We start from the raw sequence: 22381 nt of genomic DNA, 5'->3' as shown, positions 1-22381 counted from the left end.
ATCATTAGCATTCTTTGGTTTCTTAGGCTGGCCTACTCTGAAGGGCCGGCGTAAAAAACTTGAGGCGGCATTTTCCCTCAGGGCAGCTCCAAATTTAGGATAAAAACAAAACGACAACTAAGATCTGTGGAGATTCTCCGCCATCCAGGTCACCGTTTGTCCCAAAGGTGCATTTTTTAAGAGGCAACTGGACTTTCTTGGTTGTTGTTTTTTTTTCCCTGTGAAGACGTTTCGCTTCTCATCCAAGGAGCTTCCTCCCTTCCCACACCATCCTGTCAGAGTGGAAGAAGCTCCTTGGATGAGAAGCGAAACGACTTCACAGAAGAAAAAAAAAAACAACCACCAAGAAATCCCAGTTGCCTCCTGAAAAGAAAGCACCTTTGGGGCCTTCTCTGAGGGGAGCCCCACACGGGGGACCCCCAATTCTGACAGAAACGACCCCCTCGGTGGGGAGCCTAGCCGAAACACCCCCCTCTCCCTTCGGCCGCCGCGCGGCTCTCTTTCTCTTCTCTTTCCCCTCAGCAAGCCGCTCCCGCCTCAAGAGGGAGGAGGAGGAGGAGGAGCCTTACGCCGTTGCCTAGGCGACCGGCAGAAGCCCCACCCCGCGCGCCCGCGCGCCCACCCTCCTTCCCTACAGCCCTCGGCCGACGCCCCGCCCCCGAGGGGGTGGAGCCTCCCACCCGCCCCGCCCCGTCGTCGCCCGATGCCGGCCCGGGAGCGGCCGAGCGAGGCAGCAGCGGCGGTCGGAGCGGTGAGGCTCGACTCGAACGGACGGACCCGCAGCAGGCCGAGGTGAGGCAGCGCCGAAGCCGAGGAGGAGCCGGCTGGGCTCGAACTCGGCCCCCTTGCCCAGTCTGGGGTGGGTGGGGGGTTGTTTTGTGTGTGCACGTCTGAATGCACGCGTGTCTCCCCCCACACGCGTGTCCGTCTGGGGCCGGCGTCCGTGCGGCTGCTTGACAAGAGCCTCCCGAAGCCGGGCTGGCGGGGAGGGAGGGAGGGAGGAAGGAGAGGAGAGCCCGCAGGCGAGCGGACGAAGGAGCCGAAGCCGAACTACAACTCCCAGCGGCCCCGCGCTAAACTGGCGGCGGCGAGGCATGCCGGGAGTTGTAGTTCGGGAAAGCTTCGCGGGGCATCGCGGATTATTGGCTCGTCCGTTTTACCTGCGATTCTGGTTCAACGCAATTTGGGGTAATTCCAACCGAGGGGGGGAGGTGGAGGGGGCTGGTCTGGGGTGGGGGGTCTGGAGTGGGGGTGGGGGGCTTGGAAACAGGCGCGGGGGGGGAGTCAGGGGCATGTTCTCCCCCCCCTCCCCTTTGCAAAAGATGCACCTTTCCTCTGCGGCGGCGCCTTTGGGGTGGCCAGGTGTGCGGTGCCTGGGGAGCCCCCTGGGTCAGGGAGGGGGGGCTGGGCATCGCTGTGTGTGTGTGTGTTTTGCCGCAACATGCATCCTACTTGGAATGAGGTGGGGTGGAGGGGGGGGAAGAAGAAAGGCTGCCCAGAGAGGAAGGAGGAGCGGGTGTGGCTGTGCAATCCTTAAAACCTACCTGCCCCTCGGATGCAGCAATGGTTGGGGTGGGGGGAGCTCCTCCAGGTCCCCAAATGTTGGGCTGCAAATGGGGTGTGTGGGTGTTTTGCACACATCTCTGGAGAGGGGCGTGTGTGTGTGTGTGTGTACCACCCAGCCCTGGTGTGTTTGCAATGGCCGGCCTGATTGAGCCGGGAGTTCCTCTTCCTTGACACCTTGCTGGGTGTGTGTTTGCGTACCTGGTGTTCACTTGGTCCCGGTTCTGCCCCTTGGAGACGGCCCAAAGAGGGTGTGTGTGTGTGTATGTGTGTGTCAGGCTGGCACGCCCCCGTTCCTCACCAGGGGGAATCTGGTGATATCCAGCCGGCTGGTTGGGGAGGTGGGGTCTGGCACAGCTTTTCAGGGGGCTTTGTGTCTGTTGCACACCACATCTGAGTGGGATATAGTTGAATTTATCGAGAGGTGTGTATGTATGTGCGCGTGCAGGGGGGCTTGAAAGGAAACAGTCTTGATGCCGTTCTTATCCAAGGAATAAACCATGTTTGGTCTAAACCAGGCTAGAAAATGGGAGACCATGAGTTCTAGTCCCGTCTTAGACACGAAAGCTGCTGGGTGAACCTGAGCTAACAGCCAGGAGATGGTGAGTTCTAGTCCTGCCTTAGGCATGAATGGTGGCTGGGTGACTTTGGGCCAGTCCTCTTCTCTCAGCCCAGCCCACCTCACAAGGTTGTTGTTGAGGGGAAAATAGGAGAGGAGGTAAGTGAATCTTGGAAGAATAGAATAGAATAGAATAGAATTTTTATTGGCCAAGTGTGATTGGAAACAGAAGGAATTTGTGTTTGCTGCCTTGAGTTCTTCGTTAAAAAATAATAATAATAAAGGCGGGATATAAATAAATAAGTTCCTGTCCTCCTCCCAGGCTAGGCTAGAGTGATTAATTTTTAAGAAAATTTAAATTTTTGTACATTGAAGCAGGGGCTGGTCATGTCTTCCTTATAGTAGCACCTACATTTTTATGATTTTTTGGCCTTTCTGCTTCCTCTTTGCTTACCACCTCTCTAAAAAAAAAGGCAACAGCTGTTGGCCATCCATAAGTAAAAGGGGTTGTTAGAATGGGTTTAACAGATTAACAGAGTTGGAAGGGACTTCGTAGGTCATCTAGTCCAGGGGTCTCCAACCTTGGTCCCTTTAAGACTTGTGGACTTCAACTCCCAGCTTTGTTGGCTGAGGGACTCTGGGAGTTGAAGTCCACAAGTCTTGGAGACCCCTGATTTCTAGTCCAACCCCCCACCCAAGCAGGAGACCCTACACCATTTCTGACCGAGGGCAGTCCAGTCTCCCCTTGAAAGCCTCCAGGAATGAAGCTCCCACAACTTCCGAAGGCAACTTCGGTTCCATGGGTTGGTTGTCGTAATTTTTACTCCAGGCTGAGCCTCAAAAAGGGAATTGGAGATGGTAGCTTCCTTTGTTATATCCCTCCTTTTGCCATCTTTGGCCTGGTGGTTTTTCCTGGCTACATGTCTGTGGGGATTCTCCGTCATCCAGCTCAAGGTTATCCCAAAGTTGCTTTTTCCAAGAGGCAACTGGACTTTCTGGTTTTTTTCTTTGAAGACGTTTCGCTTCTCATCCAAGGAGCTGCTTCCGCTCTGACCTGGGGAATGGAAGGATTTGAAATGGAAGCCGTCCTTGCAGATATCTGGTCATTTTTCATCCTTTTAGAGAGTCGTTGAGGCCACTGGGAGGTTTACCTGTGTCCTCAGGGTCACCTGAGTAGTGCAAACGGGTGTGGCTGCACATATTTCTGCCCTGTGTCCCTTCACTGTTGAGATGGACATGTTTTCCAATTTTGAATTCTTTTCACATTTTCTAAATCTGGAGCCCAGTTCTCGTGTTCGGTTACTTAAATCTATACGATATCTCACTGTCAGGTGGCTCACGTCATTATAACCCAAACCATACAGAATATAGAATGACATAGTTGGAAGGGACCTTGGAGGTCTTCTAGCCCAACCCCTTGCTTAGGAAAGAAACCCTTTACTATTTCATAAAAATGATTGCCCAATCTCTTCTTAAAAACTTCCAGTGTCGGAGCATTTACAACTTCTGGAGGCAAGTTGTTCCACTAGTGAATTGTTCTAATTCCAATCTCTTTCCATTTATGACTGTATGACTATAACATGTTGCTGGCAAACCTTATGATTTATATTGATACATTGACCATCAATTGTGTTGTAAATGTTGTACCTTGATGAAGGTATCTTTTCTTTTATGTACACTGAGAGCATATGCACTAAGACAAATTCCTTGTGTGTCCAATCACACTTGGCCAATAAAAAATTCTATTCTATTCTACTCTAAAAAAAAAATTTCTCCTTAATTCTAGGTTGCTTCTCTCCTTGATTAGTTTCCATCCATTGCTTCTACTCCTGCCTTCGGATGCTTTGGAGAATAAAAATGTTATTAAAAACCAGCACTTTAAAAATAAAAAAAAATGAATCAACATGTAAACAGGGCAGAGGTGAGATTTTGCAAGCGTCCGCAATAGCTCTCCTCCGAATTTTCATTTACTGCTGCAGTTCTTCCTTTCATCAGAAGGGAAACATGAATTTTTGCACACTCCCTGTCTTTTATACACTCCTATCAAATTGGAAGGGACCCTCATAGCTCAGCCACCTATGCTTGTTTATCTGGCTCAAACCAACATGTGCTGTTTCACACGCTTTTGTCAGCCGGATGGATGAAATTGGCGAGAGGCGCGTATTTACAAACACAATTTTCTAAAAGGAGGGAGGCAGTTAAGGAGTGGGGAACACAGCTAAGCGTGTTGCATCCATTCACCTTGCATTTAAGGTTTGCAGTGGGAGGAAAAAAACACACAACCCCAAGGAAGATGGAGAAGGAGCATTTAAAACACCCGATCCTTGCAGATGGAGGAGGGTTCTCTTGTGCTTTCCATTAAAAGGGAATTATAAAGGTTAATTAGACTAAATGCCTGGCTTCCTTCCTTCCCAAAAGGCCTTTGAAGGCTATTATCAATCAGAGAAGACAACCCCGGTTTAAACAACCGGCAGCTGTGATGTCACAAAAGGCAGCTCCCTCCGGGACTTACCCGTTACATCCCACCTTTTGCATGCGTGCGTGAGCTTCAGGGCAGCGCACAACCCTTTCAACAATGAGGGTTTTCTAGCAATGCTGAGTTCTGCCTTTTACCAGGCCAAGTAACAATGCCTTCTGTGTTGTGCAGAAAAAAAAAGAGAGGAAAAAAACCCATGCCAGGCGTAAAATCCCGTCCTGTTTACGAACTGTTTGTAGGCAAGTTCCAAGGAGGCTTCTGCAGGAATAAAAAGGTAGTTAAAATACGTTTATTAAATGAAAAATGGATGGACAGAGGGGACGTGATAGCAGCGTTCCAATATTTGGGGTGCTGCCCCAAAGAAGAGTTAGTTGTGGGTCTCCAAAACACCAGAAAACAAGACAAGAAACAACGATTGGAAAACTAACCAAGGAGAGAAGCAACCGGGAATTAAGGAGAAACTTCCTGACAGCGAGGACAATTAAACCGGTGGAACAGCCGGCCACCAGAAGTTGTGGGCGCTCTTATCACTGGAGGTTTTTTAAGAAAAGATTTGACAGCCATTTGTCTGGAATGTTACAGGCAGTTCTTGACTTACAACAGTTCGTTTAGTGACCGTTCAAAGTCACAATAGCACTGAAAAAAAGGGACTTAGGGCCGTTTTTCACAGTTGCAACCTTTCCACCAGGGGTCTTCAACCTTGCTCCCTTTAAGACTTGTGGACTTCAACTCCCAGCTTTGCTGGCTGAGGGACTCTGGGAGTTGAAGTCCACAAGTCTTAAAGGGACCAAGGTTGGAGTCCCCTGGTTTGTCATCTCCATGATCACGTGATCAATATTCACATGCTTGGCATTATTTATGACCGTTGCAGTGTCCCGGGGGTCACGTGATCCTCTTTTGCGACCTCCTGACCAGCAAAGTCCACGGAGAAGCCAGATTGGCTTAACCGCCAGGTTACTAACTTGTCAGCTGCAGTGATTCACTTTACAACTCTGGCAAGAAAGTTCGTAAAACGGGGCAAAGCTCCCTTAACGAGTATCTCACTTAACAAGAGAAACTTAGGGCTCCGCTGTGGTCGTAGGTCTGGAACTACCCATATACCGGTAGGTTTTTCCTGCTTGACTAGAGGGTTGGACTAGAAGACCTCCGAGGCCCCTTCCAAGTCTGTTATTCTGTTAAAGCCTCTTTTGTTGGCCTGGTTCCTGTCCACGATCGGATCTTTAACTGAGTCGGAACCAGCTGTTCCACTGGTTACTTGTCCTCACTGTTAGGAAGTGTCTCCTTAATTCCAAGTTGCTTCTCTCCTTGATGAGTTTCCATCCGTTGCTTCTTGTCCTGCCTTCAGGGGCTTTGAAAAAGAAATTGATCCCCAATTCTTCTTTGTGGCAGCCCCTCCAATATTGGAAGCCAGCTATCATGTCTCCCCTAGTCCTTCTTTTCATCAAACTAGACAGACCCAGTTCCTGCAACCGTTCTTCATATGTTTTAGCCTCCAGTCCCCTAATCCTCTTTGTTGCTCTTCTCTGCACTCTTTCTAGAGTCTCAACATCCTTTTTTTGCATTCTGGTGGCCAAAACTGGATGCAATATTCCAAGTGTGGCCTTACCAGCACTCAAAAGCTTGGTTGCTCTTCTCTGCACCCTTTCCAGAGCCTTAGCTCAGGTTGAAATTCTGTCTGATGGACCGTCAGGTGAGCAAAGCAAAGTCCTTTTCATCCCAACCCAGAGAGCTTGCATCTCTGCGACGCACACTTGGGTGGGAGGTGAAGGGTGAGGTGGGCTCGGGGGCTTTTGAGTTGTCCGCCAATCGCCCTGACTTTGTCGTTTCCGGTCTCTGAACTTCGTTCGACCTTTAAACCAGGTGATTCCAGACCAGGGTAGATGATGGGGGAGAAACCGCCTCTTGTTCCGCCTGTCTGAATAAACTCACCTTTTTTCGGCTTCACGTCACAGCATACCTGGGCGTGCTTGTTCATCGCTCGGGCGATGGGTGTGTCTGAATTCCCAGGGAAAGCAGGTTCCAGCTGTGGGATGGGGAAAGATGCCGTTGCCGGCTTCCCACCTGCCCGTGGCCATTTTTCACCTGTCTTCCTTTACAGCCAAGGTGGGCTTCGCAAATCGAGCCCAGCAGTAGGAAGTATGCTCTGGTCCGGCCCTTCTCGGTGAGGGTGGGAACCCGGTTGTGCAATCACCTTGTGCAAATTCTCCGAACTTATTCCCCTGCCTTTAGGGCAGCTGTTCCTGGCTGGCATGGAGGAGAATTCGGGCAAATTGCTTTTGGTACAGGTACAACCGTGTGTTTGCTGGCCGTTCAAAGTTACGCCGCTCAAAAAAAGTGACTTATGACCATTTTACACACTTACGACCAACCATACCAGCATCCCCATGGTCATGTGATTAAAAGTGGGACGCTCGGCAGCTGACTCGTATTTGTGACGGTCACAGTGTCCGACGGTAACGTGATCCCCTTAGACGACCTTCTGACGAGTAAAGTCAATGGGGAAGCGGGATTCACTTAACAACCGTGCTGCTAAGTTAACAATGGCAGTGATTCACTTAACCGTGGCGAGAAAGGTCGTAAGATGGGGCAAAACTCACTTAACAAATGTCCTGCTTAGCAACAGAAGTTTTGGATTCAAATTGAGTTGTAAGTCAAGGATTTCCTGTAACCCCAAATGGGGTTGCTGGCCTTTTGTGAAGGGGCCTGATTGCTTGGGGGGGGGGCTTGTGGGGACAGTTGGTCTGGTGCGGGGACCAGGCTTCAAGAAGGCTTGGCAAATCTCTCTTCAGTTGCATGGGATATTATTATTATGTTTATCTTCCCCAAACTTTATACTTTTATCTTCAATCTGGGCTGAGAATGAGTAGCCTGTTCAAAATATGTGTAGGAGGGCAGTTTTGTGTCCTGTGTGAAGATTCCAGGAGGGGAGGCCTTGAATTGTTAAGTTTGTGAACAAAAAGTTGTTGAGGGAGTGAGGAAGGAAGAGCAAGTAAGTTCTGTGAATCTGCAGAATTGATCAGTGTTTCTTGACCCTGGTAACTTTAAGAGGGGTGGGCTTCTACTCCCAGAATCCCCAGGCAGCCTGCTTGAAGGGGGGAGGACTTCCACTCCCAGAATCCCCCAGCCAGCATGCTTTAAGAGGGTTGGACTTCCACTCCCAGAATCCCCCAGCCAGCATGCTTTAAGAGGGTTGGACTTCCACTCCCAGAATTCCCCAGCCAGCCTGCTTTAAGAGGGTTGGACTTCCACTCCCAGAATCCCCCAACCAGCATGCTTTAAGAGGGTTGGACTTCCACTCCCAGAATTCCACAACCAGCTTGTTTTAAGAGGGGAGGACTTCCACTCCCAGAATCCCCCAGCCAGCCTGCTTTAAGAGGGGAGGACTTCCACTCCCAGAATCCCCCAGCCAGCCATGCTTTAAGTGGGGAGGGCTTCCACTCCCAGAATCCCCCAGCCAGCCATGCTTTAAGAGGGGAGGACTTCCACTGCCAGAATCCCCCAGCCAGCCATGCTTTAAGTGGGGAGGGCTTCCACTCCCAGAATCCCCCAGCCAGCCTGCTCTAAGAGGGGAGGACTTCCACTCCCAGAATTCCCCAGCCTGCATGCTCTAAGAGGGAGGACTTCCACCCCAGAATCCCCAGCCAGCCTGTTTTAAGAGGTGGACTTCCACTCCTAGAATCTCCCAGCCAGCCTGCTTTAAGAGGGAGGACTTCCACTCCCAGAATTTCCCAGCCAGCCTGCTTTAAGAGGGGAGGGCTTCCACTCCCAGAATTCCCCAGCCAGCCTGCTTTAAGAGGGGAGGGCTTCCACTCCCAGAATTCCCCAGCCAGCCTGCTTTAAGAGGGGAGGACTTCCACTCCTAGAATCTCCCAGCCAGCCTGCTTTAAGAGGGAGGACTTCCACTCCCAGAATTTCCCAGCCAGCCTGCTTTAAGAGGGGTGGACTTCCACTCCTAGAATCTCCCAGCCAGCCTGCTTTAAGAGGGAGGACTTCCACTCCCAGAATTTCCCAGCCAGAATGCTTTTAGAGGGGAGGGCTTCCACTCCCAGAATCCCCCAGCCAGCCTGCTTTAAGAGGGATGGACTTCCACTCCCAGAATTCCCCAGCCAGCCTGCTTTAAGAGGGGTGGACTTCCACTCCCAGAATTCCCCAGCCAGCCTGCTTTAAGAGGGATGGACTTCCACTCCCAGAATCCCCCAGCCAGCCTGCTTTAAGAGGGGAGGACTTCCACTCCCAGAATCCCCCAGCCAGCCTGCTTTAAGAGGGGAGGACTTCCACTCCCAGAATCCCCCAGCCAGCCTGCTTTAAGAGGGGAGGACTTCCACTCCCAGAATTCCCCAGCCAGCCTGCTTTAAGAGGGGAGGACTTCCACTCCCAGAATCCCCCAGCCAGCATGCTTTAAGAGGGGAGGACTTCCACTCCCAGAATTCCCCAGCCAGCCTGCTTTAAGAGGGGAGGACTTCCACTCCCAGAATCCCCCAGCCAGCCTGCTTTAAGAGGGATGGACTTCCACTCCCAGAATCCCCCAGCCAGCCTGCTTTAAGAGGGATGGACTTCCACTCCCAGAATTCCCCAGCCAGCCTGCTTTAAGATGGGAGGACTTCCACTCCCAGAATCCCCCAGCCAGCCTGCTTTAAGATGGATAGACTTCAACTCCCAGAATTCCCCAGCCAGCCATGCTTTAAGAGGGGAGGACTTCCACTTCCAGAATCCCCCAGCCAGCCTGCTTTAAGATGAATAGACTTCCACTCCCATAATTCCCCAGCCAGCCTGCTTTAAGAGGGTGGACTTCCACTCCCAGAATCCCCCAGCCAGCCTGCTTTAAGAGGGGAGGACTTCCACTCCCAGAATTCCCCAGCCAGCCTGCTTTAAGAGGGGAGGACTTCCACTCCCAGAATTCCCCAGGCAGCCTGCTTTAAGAGGGTTGGACTTCAACTCCCAGAATTCCCCAGGCAGCCTGCTTTAAGAGGGTTGGAATTCCACTCCCAGAATTCCCCAGCCAGCCTGCTTTAAGAGGGGAGGACTTCCACTCCCAGAATCCCCTATCCAGCTTGTTTTAAGAGGGGAGGACTTCCACTCCCAGAATCCCCTATCCAGCTTGTTTTAAGAGGGGAGGACTTCCACTCCCAGAATTCCACAACCAGCTTGTTTTAAGAGGGGAGGACTTCCACTCCCAGAATTCCCCAGCCAGCCTGCTTGAAGAGGGGAGGACTTCCACTCCCAGAATTCCCCAGCCGGCCTGCTTGAAGAGGGGAGGACCCACTCCCAGAATTCCCCAGCTGACATGCTTTAAGAGGGGTGGACTTCCACTCCCAGAATTCCCCAGCCAGCCTGCTTTAAGAGGGTTGGACTTCCACTCCCAGAATTCCCCAGCCAGCATGCTTTAAGAGGGTTGGACTTCCACTCCCAGAATTCCCCAGCCAGCATGCTTTAAGAGGGTTGGACTTCCACTCCCAGAATCCCCCAGCCAGCCTGCTTTAAGAGAGGAGGACTTCCACTCCCAGAATCCCCCAGCCAGCCTGCTCTAAGAGGGGAGGACTTCAGCTCTCAGAATCCTCCAACCAGCATGCTTTAAGAGGGGAGGATTTCCACTCCCAGAATCCCCCAGCCAGTATGCTTTAAGAGGGGAGGACTTCAGCTCCCAGAATCCCCCAGCCAGTATGCTTTAAGAGGGGTGGACTTCCACTCCCAGAATCCCCCAGCCAGCATGCTCTAAGAGGGGAGGACTTCAGCTCCCAGAATCCCCCAGCCAGTATGCTTTAAGAGGGGAGGACTTCCACTCCCAGAATCCCCCAGCCAGCATGCTCTAAGAGGGGAGGACTTCAGCTCTCAGAATCCCCCAGCCAGCCTGCTTTAAGAGGGGAGGACTTCCACTCCCAGAATCCCCCAGCCAGCCTGCTTTAAGAGGGGAGGACTTCCACTCCCAGAATCCCCCAGCCAGCCTGCTTTAAGAGGGGAGGACTTCCACTCCCAGAATCCCCCAGCCAGCCATGCTTTAAGAGGGGAGGACTTCCACTCCCAGAATCCCCCAGCCAGCCTGCTTTAAGAGGGGAGGACTTCCACTCCCAGAATCCCCCAGCCAGCCTGCTTTAAGAGGGGAGGACTTCCACTCCCAGAATTCCCCAGCCAGCCTGCTTTAAGAGGGATGGACTTCACCCCAGAATCCCCAGCCAGCCTGCTTTAAGAGGAGGACTTCCACCCCAGAATTCCCCAGCCAGCCTGCTTTAAGAGGGAGGACTTCCTCCCAGAATCCCCAGCCAGCCTGCTTTAAGAGGAGGACTTCCACCCCAGAATCCCCAGCCAGCCTGCTTTAAGAGGAGGACTTCCACCCCAGAATCCAGCCAGCATGCTTTAAGAGGGAGGACTTCCACTCCCAGAATTCCCCAGCCAGCCTGCTTTAAGAGGAGGACTTCCACCCCAGAATCCCCAGCCAGCATGCTTTAAGAGGAGGACTTCCACCCCAGAATCCCCAGCCAGCCTGCTTTAAGAGGGAGGACTTCCACCCCAGAATCCCCAGCCAGCCTGCTTTAAGAGGGAGGACTTCCACCCCAGAATCCCCAGCCAGCCTGCTTTAAGAGGGAGGACTTCCACCCCAGAATCCCCAGCCAGCCATGCTTTAAGAGGGAGGACTCCACCCCAGAATTCCCCAGCCAGCCATGCTTTAAGAGGGAGGACTTCCACCCCAGAATCCCCAGCCAGCCTGCTTTAAGAGGAGGACTTCCACTCCCAGAATCCCCAGCCAGCCTGCTTTAAGAGGGAGGACTTCCACCCCAGAATCCCCAGCCAGCCTGCTTTAAGAGGGAGGACTTCCACCCCAGAATCCCCAGCCAGCCTGCTTTAAGAGGGAGGACTTCCACCCCAGAATCCCCAGCCAGCCTGCTTTAAGAGGAGGACTCCCAGAATCCCCAGCCAGCCTGCTTTAAGAGGGAGGACTTCACCCCAGAATTCCCCAGCCACATGCTTTAAGAGGAGGACTTCCACTCCCAGAATCCCCAGCCAGCCTGCTTTAAGAGGAGGACTTCCACCCCAGAATCCCCAGCCAGCCTGCTTTAAGAGGAGGACTTCCACTCCCAGAATCCCCAGCCAGCCTGCTTTAAGAGGTGGACTTCCACTCCCAGAATCCCCAGCCAGCCTGCTTTAAGAGGTGGACTTCACCCCAGAATCCCCAGCCAGCCTGCTTTAAGAGGAGGACTTCACCCCAGAATCCCCAGCCATGCTTTAAGAGGGTTGGACTTCCATTCCCAGAATTCCACAACCAGCTTGTTTTAAGAGGGGAGGACTTCAACTCCCAGAATCCCCCAGCCAGCCTGCTTTAAGAGGGGAGGACTTCCACTCCCAGAATTCCCCAGCCAGCATGCTTTAAGAGGGGAGGACTTCCACTCCCAGAATCCCCCAGCCAGCCTTTTAAGAGGAGGACTTCCACCCCAGAATCCCCAGCCAGCATGCTTTAAGAGGGAGGACTTCCACCCCAGAATCCCCAGCCAGCCTGCTTTAAGAGGAGGACTTCCACCCCAGAATCCCCCAGCCAGCCTGCTTTAAGAGGGAGGACTTCCACTCCCAGAATCCCCAGCCAGCCTGCTTTAAGAGGAGGACTTCCACCCCAGAATCCCCAGCCAGCCTGCTTTAAGAGGAGGACTTCACTCCCAGAATTCCCCAGCCAGCCTGCTTTAAGAGGGAGGACTTCCACCCCAGAATTCCCCAGCCAGCCTGCTTTAAGAGGAGGACTTCCACTCCCAGAATCCCCAGCCAGCCTGTTTTAAGAGGGAGGACTTCCACCCCAGAATCCCCAGCCAGCCTGCTTTAAGAGGAGGACTTCCACTCCCAGAATCCCCAGCCAGCCTGCTTTAAGAGGGGAGGACTTTCACTCCCAGAATCCCCCAGCCAGCCTGCTTTAAGAGGGGAGGACTTTCACTCCCAGAATTCCCCAGCCAGCCTGCTTTAAGAGGGGAGTACTTCCACTCCCAGAATCCCCCAGCCAGCCTGTTTTAAGAGGGAGGACTTCACTCCCAGAATCCCCAGCCAGCCTGCTTTAAGAGGAGGACTTCACCCCAGAATCCCCCAGCCAGCCTGCTTTAAGAGGGGAGGACTTCCACTCCCAGAATCCCCCAGCCAGCATGCTTTAAGAGGGGTGGACTTCCACTCCCAGAATCCCCCAGCCAGCCTGCTTTAAGAGGGGAGGACTTCCACTCCCAGAATTCCCCAGCCAGCCTGCTTTAAGAGGGGAGGACTTCCACTCCCAGAATTCCCCAGCCAGCCTGCTTTAAGAGGGGAGGACTTCCACTCCCAGAATTCCCCAGCCAGCCTGCTTTAAGAGGGGAGGACTTCCACTCCCAGAATTCCCCAGCCAGCCTGCTTTAAGAGGGGAGGACTTCCACTCCCAGAATCCCCAGCCAGCCTGCTTTAAGAGGGGAGGACTTCCACTCCCAGAATTCCCCAGCCAGCCTGCTTTAAGAGGGGAGGACTTCCACTCCCAGAATTCCCCAGCCAGCCTGCTTTAAGAGGGGAGGACTTCCACTCCCAGAATCCCCCAGCCAGCCTGCTTTAAGAGGGGAGGACTTCCACTCCCAGAATCCCCAGCCAGCCTGCTTTAAGAGGGGAGGACTTCCACTCCCATAATCCCCCAGCCAGCCTGCTTTAAGAGGGGAGGACTTCAATTCCCAGAATCCCCCAGCCAGCCTGCTTTAAGAGGGATGGGCTTCCACTCCCAGAATTCCCCAGCCAGCCTGCTTTAAGAGGGGAGGACTTCCACTCCCAGAATCCCCCAGCCAGCCTGCTTTAAGAGGGGAGGACTTCCACTCCCAGAATCCCCCAGCCAGCCTGCTTTAAGAGGGGAGGACTTCCACTCCCAGAATCCCCCAGCCAGCCTGCTTTAAGAGGGGAGGACTTCCACTCCCAGAATCCCCCAGCCAGCCTGCTTTAAGAGGGGAGGACTTCCACTCCCAGAATTCCCCAGCCAGCCATGCTTTAAGAGGGGAGGACTTCCACTCCCAGAATTCCCCAGCCAGCCTGCTTTAAGAGGGGAGGACTTCCACTCCCAGAATTCCCCAGCCAGCCTGCTTTAAGAGGGGAGGACTTCCACTCCCAGAATTCCCCAGCCAGCAGGCTTTAAGAGGGATGGACTTCCACTCCCCGAATTCCCCAGCCAGCCTGCTTTAAGAGGGGAGGACTTCCACTCCCAGAATTCCCCAGCCAGCAGGCTTTAAGAGGGATGGACTTCCACTCCCCGAATTCCCCAGCCAGCCTGCTTTAAGAGGGTTGGACTTCCACTCCCAGAATCCCCCAGCCAGCAATGCTTTAAGAGGGGAGGACTTCCACTCCCAGAATTCCCCAGCCAGCATGCTTTAAGAGGGTTGGACTTCCACTCCCATAATTCCCCAGCCAGCCTGCCTTAAGAGGGGTGGACTTCCACTCCCAGAATTCCCCAGCCAGCCTGCTTGAAGAGGGGAGAACTTCCACTCCCAGAATTCCCCAGCCAGCCTGCTTGAAGAGGGGAGGCCTTCCACTCCCAGAATTCCCCAGCCAGCCTGCTTTAAGAGGGGTGGACTTCCACTCCCAGAATCCCCCAGCCAGCCTGCTTTAAGCGGGGAGGACTTCCACTCCCAGAATTCCCCAGCTGACATGCTTTAAGAGGGGAGGACTTCCACTCCCAGAATCCCCCAGCCAGCCTGCTTTAAGAGGGGAGGACTTCCACTCCCAGAATCCCCCAGCCAGCCATGCTTTAAGAGGGGAGGACTTCCACTCCCAGAATCCCCCAGCCAGCCATGCTTTAAGAGGGGAGGACTTCCACTCCCAGAATTCCCCAGCTGACATGCTTTAAGAGGGGAGGACTTCCACTCCCAGAATTCCCCAGCTGACATGCTTTAAGAGGGGAGGACTTCCACTCCCAGAATTCCCCAGCTGACATGCTTTAAGAGGGGAGGACTTCCACTCCCAGAATTCCACAACCAGCTTGCTTGAAGAGGGGAGGACTTCCACTCCCAGAATTCCCCAGCTGACATGCTTTAAGAGGGGAGGACTTCCACTCCCAGAATCCCCCAGCCAGCCTGCTTGAAGAGGGGAGGACTTCCACTCCCAGAATTCCCCAGGCAGCCTGCTTTAAGAGGGTTGGACTTCCACTCCCAGAATCCCCCAGCCAGCCTGCTTTAAGCGGGGAGGACTTCCACTCCCAGAATCCCCTAGCCAGCCATGCTTTAAGAGGGGAGGACTTCCACTCCCAGAATCCCCCAGCCAGAATGCTTTAAGAGGGGAGGACTTCCATTCCCAGAATCCCCCAACCAGCATGCTTTAAGAGGGGAGGACTTCCATTCCCAGAATCCCCCAACCAGCATGCTTTAAGAGGGGAGGACTTCCACTCCCAGAATTCCCCAGCTGACATGCTTTAAGAGGGGAGGACTTCCACTCCCAGAATTCCACAACCAGCTTGTTTTAAGAGGGGAGGACTTCCACTCCCAGAATTCCACAACCAGCTTGTTTTAAGAGGGGAGGACTTCCACTCCCAGAATCCCCTATCCAGCTTGTTTTAAGAGGGGAGGACTTCCACTCCCAGAATTCCACAACCAGCTGACATGCTTTAAGAGGACTTCCTCCCAGAATTCCCCAGCTGACATGCTTTAAGAGGGGACTTCCACCCCAGAATTCCCCAGCCAGATGCTTTAAGAGGGGACTTCCACTCCCAGAATTCCCCAGCTGACATGCTTTAAGAGGGGAGGACTTCCATTCCCAGAATCCCCCAACCAGCATGCTTTAAGAGGGGAGGACTTCCACTCCCAGAATTCCCCAGCTGACATGCTTTAAGAGGGGAGGACTTCCACAGTTGTTAAAGAATGGTTGTAAGTCGAGACTTACCTGTATTGAATCATTCCATCTTCACTTCTTTTGGACATCAGTAGTTGATGCAAAGTTACTAACGGAAGGAATAAAGAAAAAGGGAAAAAAATATCGCCAAATGTAGTTTACACCAGGGGTCTCCAACCTTGGCAAAGCTGGCTAGGGGATTCTGGGCGTTAAAGTCCACCAGGCTTAAAGTTGCCAAGGTTGGAGACCCCTGGCTTACACCAACACGGGGCTCTCTACTTCTCCGTATTCCTGCCAACCGCCCTTGCCTCAAGATCCTCGACACCTTGCTGGGTGGACCTGTCCTGCAGAGAGCAGGATCCCGATTCTTTTCCTGCAAGGTGGAAATTAGATGAGCGCTCCCGAACTCCCTGGGGAGGAAAACAGAGGCGACTTACTCCAGCCAGCTCGAGAGAGCCAGGAATTTATTTATGTTTTTCCCTCATTCCCAGAAAAGCTTCTGTTTGCACAACAAGGGCCTTTGTGAAGGGGCTGAGAGGCTGGTTCACTCCAAGAATGGCTTGCTTACAAGAGGGACACGAGCCCTCTGCACTTAAGGGCTGTTTAACACAGACTTCAGCAGTTTTTAAGGAGGAGGTTTTTAAGAAGAGACTGGACGGCCATTTGTATGGGGCTCTGTTATTCTGTGAGGAAGGAAGGAAGGAAGGAAGGAAGGAAGGAAGGAAGGAAGGAAGGAAGGAAGGAAGGAAGGAAGGAAGGAAGGAAGGAAGGAAGGAAGGAAGGATGGATAACCGAGTTGGAAGGGACCTTGGAGGTCTTATAGTCTAATCCCCTTCTCAAGCAAGAGACCCTTTATCATTCCAGACAAATGGCTCTCCAATCTCTTCTTGAAAACCTCCAGTGACGAAGAAGGGAGGAAGAAAGGAAGGAAAAAGAGGAAGAGAGAAGGAAAAGGAGGAAGGAAGGAAGGAAAAAAGGAAGAAGGAGAGGGAGGGAGGGAGGGAGGGCGGGAGGGAGGAAAACAGCATAACAGAATAAACAGAGTTGGAAGGGACCTTGGAGGTCTTCTAGTCCAGCCCCTTGCTCAGGCAGGAGACCCTATGCCATTTAAGATGAACGGTTGTCTAGTCTCTTCCTAAAAATCTCCAGTGATAAGGAAGAAAGGAAGGAGGGAAGGAAGGAAGGAAGAAAGGAAGGAAGGGTGGGTTGGTCAATGGATGGAAACATCCAGAGGAAGATAAAATAAAATTAAATTTAAAAAAAAAGATTGAATCTGGAAAAAAGGAGAAATTTCCTGAGTTGGGGTTTTATTTATTTATTTATTTACATTTATATCCCGCCCTTCTCCGAAGACTCAGGGCGGCTTACAGTGTGTAAGGCAATAGTCTCATCCTATTTGTATATTTATATACAAAGTCAACTTATTGCCCCCCCAACAATCTGGGTCCTCATTTTACCTACCTTATAAAGGATGGAAGGCTGAGTCAACCTTGGGCCTGGTGGGACTCGAGCCTGCAGTAATTGCAGGCAGCTGTGTTTTAATAACAGGCTTCTTACAGCCTGAGCCACACCGCTTGAATTCTATTCACTGCTTGAATAACGACCGTGTAGTGTGGCAAACGTCCAGGGGGCTTTTCATTGTAAAGATACTGAAGTGGGTTGCCATTTCCTTCTCCCGTGGATCACGTTTTGTCCGAGCTCTCTGCTATGACCCGTCCATCTTAAGTGGCCCTACATGGCATCGCTCACCGCTTCATTGAGCTACGCAAGCCTCTTCGCCACGACAAGGCAGTAATCCACGAAGGAAAATACTTTGGCCACGTAATGAGAAGGAAAGAAGGAAGGAAGGAAGGAAAAAAGGAAGAAGGAAAGGGAGGGCGGGAGGGCGGGAGGGAGGAAAACAGCATAACAGAATAAACAGAGTTGGAAGGGACCTTAGAGGTCTTCTAGTCCAGCCCCTTGCTCAGGCAGGAGACCCTATGCCATTTAAGATGAACGGTTGTCCAGTCTCTTCGTAAAAATCTCCAGTGATAAGGAAGAAAGGAAGGAGGGAAGGAAGGAAGGAAGGGTGGGTTGGTCAATGGATGGAAACATCCAGAGGAAGATAAAATAAAATTAAATTTAAAAAAAAAATTGAATCTGGAACAAAGGAGAAATTTCCTGACTTGGTTTATTTATTTATTTATTTATTTACATTTATATCCCGCCCTTCTCTGAAGACTCAGGGTGGCTTAGATTGTGTAAGGCAATAGTCTCATCCTATTTGTATATTTATATACAAAGTCAACTTTTATTGCCCCCCCAACAATCTGGGTCCTCATTTTACCTACCGTATAAAGGATGGAAGGCTGAGTCAACCTTGGGCCTGGTGGGACTCGAGCCTGCAGTAATTGCAGGCAGCTGTGTTTTAATAACAGGCTTCTTACAGCCTGAGCCACACCGCTTGAATTCTATTCACTGCTTGAATAACGACCGTGTAGTGTGGCAAACGTCCAGGGGGCTTTTCATTGTAAAGATACTGAAGTGGGTTTCTCCAGTGGATCACGTTTTGTCAGAGCTCTCTGCTATGACCCGTCCATCTTAAGTGGCCCTACATGGCATCGCTCACCACTTCATTGAGCTACGCAAGCCTCTTCGCCACGACAAGGCAGTAATCCATGAAGGAAAATATTTTGGCCATCTAATGAGAAGGAAGGACCCACTGGAGAAGAGCCTAATGCTGGGAACGATGGAGGGCAAAAGAAGAAGGGGACGACAGAGAACGAGGAGGCTGGATGGAGTCACTGAAGCAGTCGGCGTGAGCTTAAATGGACTCCAGAGGATGGTAGAGGACAGGAAGGCCCGGAGGAACGTTGCCCATGGGGCCGCGATGGGTCGGACACGACTTCGTGACTAATAAGAAGTGTGGCAACTCCATTTCAGTATCCAAATATCTTTTCTCCCCCCCCCCCCATAGAATTTCTAAAGCACATTTCACAAAACCGAGTCAGAGGGATAAATTTAAGCTTGCAAACCAGCTTAGGAAGTTTGTGGCTTTTACTGCTAAAGAACATCAAAAAAAAAAAGTCCCAGCCCATCAAAAAAGAAAATTGTTTTTTCTTTTAAAATCGGCTCCACTAAAAAAAACCCCACAAATGAAATCGATGGCAAGAATGCGGCAAGGGATTGAGGGCGGCCAAGGACTCCAAGGAGTCAGATGACAAGACGAGAGCTTGAGGACTCTTGAGTTGTTCTGAGTTGTTCTGAGTTCTGAGTTGTTCTGAGTTGTCCCAGACTGGGGCTTCCCAAACCCTCGTAAATTACCCCAAATTGAAAAAAAATAGGCTTTTCCTGTGGGTAACAACATCCTCCCCCCCCCCAATTTCCCATCACATCAAGGACATTTAAATGGGCGTGAAGGTTACCCTCCCACCGTCCTAAAAAAGATTTAAATGTCTCCCAAAAGGGATTCCTGTTGAGACAAAAATCCATCAACTTGCCCATCGTAATCGGCTGACATGACATCAGGGTCATTCAATGAGGTTGTTTTTATAATAATATAGAGAGTCCTCGGGTTACAGCCGTTCGTTCAGTGACCGTAACAAAGTTGCAGGGTTGCTGTGAAGTAAAGGGTGTATGAACCCCCCTCTCTCTCTGTGGCAGCCCCTCAAATGTTGGAATCTGGCTATCCCGTCACCCCTGGTCCTTCTCTTGGTTAGGCATTCCCACTTCCTGCAACCGTTCTTCATACGTTTTAGCCTCCAGTCCCCTCATCATCTTAATTAACAGAATAACAGAGCTGGAAGGGTCCTTGGAGGTCTTCTAGTCCAACCCCCCCTGCTCAAGCGGGAGACCTTATATAAAATCGGAGAAATGACTGTCCAATCTCTTCTTGAAAACCTCCAGCGATGGAGCACCCACAACGTCTGGTGGCAAGCTGTTCCACTGATTAACTTTTCTCATTGTCAGGAAATTTCTCCTTAGGTTGCTTCTCTCCTTGATGGGTTTCCATCTGTTGCTTCTTGTCCTGCCTTCAGGTGCTTTGGAAAATAAATTGAACCCCCCGTCTTCTTTGGGGCAGCCCCTCAAATACTGGAATGCTGCTATCAGGTTCCCCCCGAGTCCTTCTTTGCATTAAACTAGACATACCCAGTTCCTGCAACCGTTCTTCAGATTATTTATTTTATTTGCATTTATATCCCGCCCTTCTCCGAAGACTCAGGGCGGCTTACACTATGTCAAGCAATAGTCTTCATCCATTTGTATATTATATACAAAGTCAACTTTTATTGCCCCCCCAACAATCTGGGTCCTCATTTTACCTACCTTATAAAGGATGGAAGTCAACCTTGGGCCTGGTGGGGCTTGAACCTGCAGTAATTGCAAGCAGCTGCTGTTAATAACAGACAAGACTTAGTCTGCTGAGCCACCAGAGGCCCTGGTGTGAGTTGTATTGTGTTTGGGGTGTGTGTGAGGGAGCTCAACCAATCTCATTGCACATATGTTTCTCTAAGGAGAAACTTCCTGACAGTCAGAAGAATCAATCAGTGGAACTACTTGCCACCAGAAGTTGTAAATGCTCCAACACTGGAAATTTTTAAGGAAATGTTGGATAGCCATTTGTCTGAAATGGTGTAGAGTTTCCTGCCTGGGCAGGGGGTTGGACTAGAAGACCTCCAAGGTCCCTTCCAACTCTGTTGTTATGTTATGTTATGTTGTGCACTGACAATAAAGATTTGAATTGAAACTAGAGACACCCCAGTTCCTGCAATGGTTCATCGTATGTTTTAGCCTCCAGCCCCTTGAATCCTCTCGGTTGCTCTTCTCTGCACCCTTTCCAGAGTCTTACTTCAGTTGGATCAGAGCCTTGGGCTCTTTCGATCATAAATCAAGCGTGCCAGACTCTTCTGTCTGCTGTCTGCTGCCCTTATCTGGGGATCAAAAGCGAAGCAGAGCCAGCTTCGGGGTACCCCTGGGCGGGAGGCCTCCGGGATGGCAGCCAAAGGTACAGGACTTTGGTCCAGCTGCCAAGAAAATTACCTGGGCAACCTTGGGTGAAGTCATCCGGAGCTCACCTGGAGGGAGGTTTGTTTTCTTTGGAGTCACTCATCATTAATGGGCTCAGGTAAATAAAAGTTTGCTTCCGGGCAAACTGTGGAAATTTTTTTTTCAACTTTTATATATATATATTATATATATATATATATATATATATATATATATATATATATATATATATATTTGTTTTCTGAGGTTTTCACGGTGTTTGTATATAGGTCTTTGGTTGTTCGGTTTTCTCCCGTGAATTAGTGTTTATTGACAAACGAGTCCCTAATACGAGAATGACACCAGATTCACACACACAGTCAGGATGTCACCACATCCACCCAGCAGCAGACCAAACCCACACATGCAGAGCGAAGGACCATCCAGACCGCAGCTGCAACATTAGCCATTTCAAACCCTCCAATTCATTCATGCAGCAGACTGACACCACTAGCACGACCACAAAAGCCAAACACAGTTACCTGCAGCTCAAATTGCAGCACAGACTAGACTGAGCAACCAAGCTCACGTCAGCCATCAGAGCACAGCAGCTCACCAATCAGTTCAAACCCCCACTAGCAGTTAAAGGAAGAACAGCTGCGATCACATTGCTCCCAGAAGCAGCTGAAGCCTGAAGATGACGAATGAGACTTTGTCAAACGTCGCCAAGACACTTCCAATTTTACACGGAGAAAACCCAACAACCAAAGACCTACATACAAACACCCGCGAAAACCTCAGAAAATATATATATATATATATATATATATATATATAGGTCTTTGGTTGTTCGGGTTTTCTCCCGTAAAATTGGAAGTGTCTTGGCCGTTTGAAGTCTCATTAAATCATCTTCAGGCTTCAGCCGTGCTTCTGGGAGCAAATATATATATATATTTGCAAATATATATATATATATATATATATATATATATATATATATACTTTATTGAACTTTTTACATTAAAAGCATAGAAAAAGGAAAAGAAAAGCTGATATCATTTAACAGCTATTTATTTTATTTTATTTTATTTTATTTTATTTTATTTTATTTTATTTTATTTTATTTTATTTTATTTATAATTTAATTTCTATACCGCCTTCTCCCAAAGGACTCAGGGCGGTTTGTCATATTAAAACACAGAATACAAACAACAGATTTGTGGTGTTTTTCATCTAACAATAATCCGTGCAATAATGACCAACATTAAATTATACATATTTGTGTTCTTATTTTACCTATTGATTATACTTAGTAACTAAATATTCCTATCTCCTTTCCATCCATCCATCCATCCATACCACTGTTCCCATATATCATAAAATACTGATGTCTCTTTATCCTTCAGACTCAGAGTTAGTTTTTTCAACTTTTCACAAAGGCCTGGGAGCGATTTGTGGACCAGTTGTGGTTTATACAAGGGTCGTTGTGGGTTTGGGGCTTGTTTGCAATGCTGTACATTGGTGGGTGTCAGTCTGCTGCATGTATGGATTGAGGGGTTTGAAGTGGCTAATGTTGCAGCTGCGGTCTGGCTTCTGGTCCTTGGTCGTGCTTCCTGATCAGTGTGGGTTTGGGTGTGCTTTCTGGGTGGATGTGGTGGTGACATCCTGTGTGGACCTCGTGAGTGTGGGTCTGGTGTCATTCCTCGTGTTAGGGACACGTTTGTCAATAAGGGCAGGTTTCCAAATGGCTGGTAGGCGGAGGTATCATCTCGTTTGTTCATGCTGTGTGGGCGTTTATCTCGATGGCTTCTCTGATTATTCTGTTGTTAAAGTGTTCAGTTTTGGCGATAGTTCTGGTCTTTTAAAGTCAATATCGTGTCCTGTGACTTTAAAGTGTTGGACCAGGGAAGAAGTTGGTTCCTCTTTTGAATGAGTTCTTGTGTTCTTCAATGCGCACTTATTCTTCTGTTGGTTTGTCCAATGTATGTGGTGGGGCAGGCGGTGCATGGGATTTCATATACCCT

At 50.4% G+C, this 22381-nt stretch overlaps 1 protein-coding gene across 1 annotated transcript in view; it reads left to right on the top strand.

Moving 5' to 3' along the window:
- The first annotated feature begins 671 nt into the window (after positions 1 to 671).
- MYO18A (myosin XVIIIA) overlaps positions 672 to 22381 on the top strand; it is a 202251-nt gene continuing 180541 nt past the window's right edge. The window contains exon 1 of the mRNA XM_058163839.1: positions 672 to 792. The gene's annotated coding sequence lies outside the window, so the exon portion shown is untranslated. The remainder of the gene's footprint in view (positions 793 to 22381) is intronic.

Source organism: Ahaetulla prasina, chromosome 1 (genome assembly GCF_028640845.1).
Source record: "Ahaetulla prasina isolate Xishuangbanna chromosome 1, ASM2864084v1, whole genome shotgun sequence".
In the NCBI taxonomy this organism is placed as follows: domain Eukaryota; kingdom Metazoa; phylum Chordata; class Lepidosauria; order Squamata; family Colubridae; genus Ahaetulla; species Ahaetulla prasina.
The sequence above is the reverse complement of the archived record's forward strand: the minus strand, read 5'-3'. Positions and strand labels throughout refer to the sequence as shown.